This window comes from Vigna umbellata, chromosome 4 (genome assembly GCF_029865625.1).
Source record: "Vigna umbellata cultivar VRB3 chromosome 4, Vumbellata_1.0, whole genome shotgun sequence".
Classification (NCBI taxonomy): Eukaryota; Viridiplantae; Streptophyta; class Magnoliopsida; order Fabales; family Fabaceae; genus Vigna; species Vigna umbellata.
In genome coordinates, this window is record NC_142168.1 from 219,620 (window position 1) to 221,353 (window position 1,734).

The window sequence follows — 1,734 nt, forward strand, 5'->3', positions numbered from 1 at the left end:
ATTTTTTTATGGTGTAATATTACAATAATTAGTGTAATTATTCATCAACATCCTATTTAGGAAAGTATTTGTTTATATTACCATAATTATAGGATCTTGAATATACATTACTACTTGTATTTAAAACATACATGATCAATGCAATTATCACATTCAATACCATTTTCTATCTTGGTATTATCAAGCAAACAACTCTTGATCCATAACCACAACCATCATGTCATCCACTTCCAATCAGAAAAATGACCTACCTTCTACAATCTCTATCAAGTTGGACAGAGACACTTATCTACTATGGAAATCTCTAGTCTTACTAGTGATTAGAGGATGTAAACTTGATGGCTATATACTAGGGACAATAGAATGTCCAGACCAATTCATTGCTATAGAGAACACGACAATAAAAGTCAATCCTAGCTATGAGGATTGACAAGCCCAAGATCAAGCCATTCTAGGACGACTATTGAATTATATGTCAATTGACATTGCAACTCAATTGCTTCATTGTGAAACATCAAAATAACTTTGGGATGAAACTCAAAGCCTTGCTGGTGCACACATCAAATCCATAATCATCTATCTAAAATCTTAATTTCACAACACACGTAAATGAGACATGAAGATGGGTAATATCTTGGCAAGATGAAAAATCTTGTTGACAAGTTAAAGTTGGTAGGTTCACCAATCTCTAACCCTGATTTAGTGATTCAGGCACTAAATGATTCGGATTCTAATTACAGTCCAGTGGTTGTCAAGCTATCTGACCATACTAAGATTAGTTGGGTCGAATTGCAAACTCAGATTTGGATCCCAAGGTAATTGGAGAGACTCTAATTTCAAAGGCACGAGAGGTGGCCGAGGAAGAGGTAGGATGTCAAAACCAATATGCCAAGTATGTAGAAGGATTGGCCACACTGCTATACAATGTTATTACCGATTTTATAAGTCATATATAGGGAAAACTTAATCTATTGAAAGTGAAAAACAAGAAAGACACAAAGCATTCATAGTTTCACCTTATCAAGGTCAAGATTATGAGTGATATTTTGAAAGTGGAGCCGACAACCATGTGACTCACCAAAGTGAAAAAATTCAGGAGCTTGGTGAAAATAATGGTATGAATTATTTACTTGCTGGTAATGGTGAAAGACTAAAAGTTATGGCCTCAGGATCAACCAAATTGAATAATCTTCATCTGCATGATGTTCTTTATGTTCCAAAAATTTGCTGAGTATTTCAAAATTGACTACTGACAACAATATCTTGTTGAGTTTGATGAAAATTGTTGCTTTGTGAAGGACAAACTGATAGAGAAGGCTTTTCTAAAAGGGAAACTTAAAAATGGTTTGTATAAACTATGTGACAACAAAGACTCTTATGTCTACATGTCTCTTAAAGAAAATTGGCATAGAAAACTTGGACATCCCAACAATAAAGTTCTGGGAAAGGTCTTGAAGGAATGCAATGTGAAAACATCATTTAGTGACTCATTCACATTCTGTGAAGCTTGTCAATTTGAAAAGTTGCATATGTTGCCTTTCGAAAGCTCTTCATCACATGCTAATGAAATTTTAGATTTAATTCATACTGATGTTTGGGGTCCTACCCCAATTTTGTCTCCACCTAGGTTTAAATATTATGTTCATTTTATTGATGATTTTAGTAGATTCACATGGATTGTCCCTTTAAAGCAAAAATTAGAAACTATATGTGCCTTCACTTTTTTCAAAGTTA

The 1,734-nt window shown here is 33.8% G+C and overlaps 1 pseudogene; it reads left to right on the forward strand.

Annotated features, from left to right (window-relative positions):
* Positions 1 to 642: 642 nt before the first annotated feature.
* LOC148198882 (uncharacterized) lies at positions 643 to 1,339 on the forward strand (annotated as a pseudogene).
* The last annotated feature ends 395 nt before the right edge of the window (positions 1,340 to 1,734 follow it).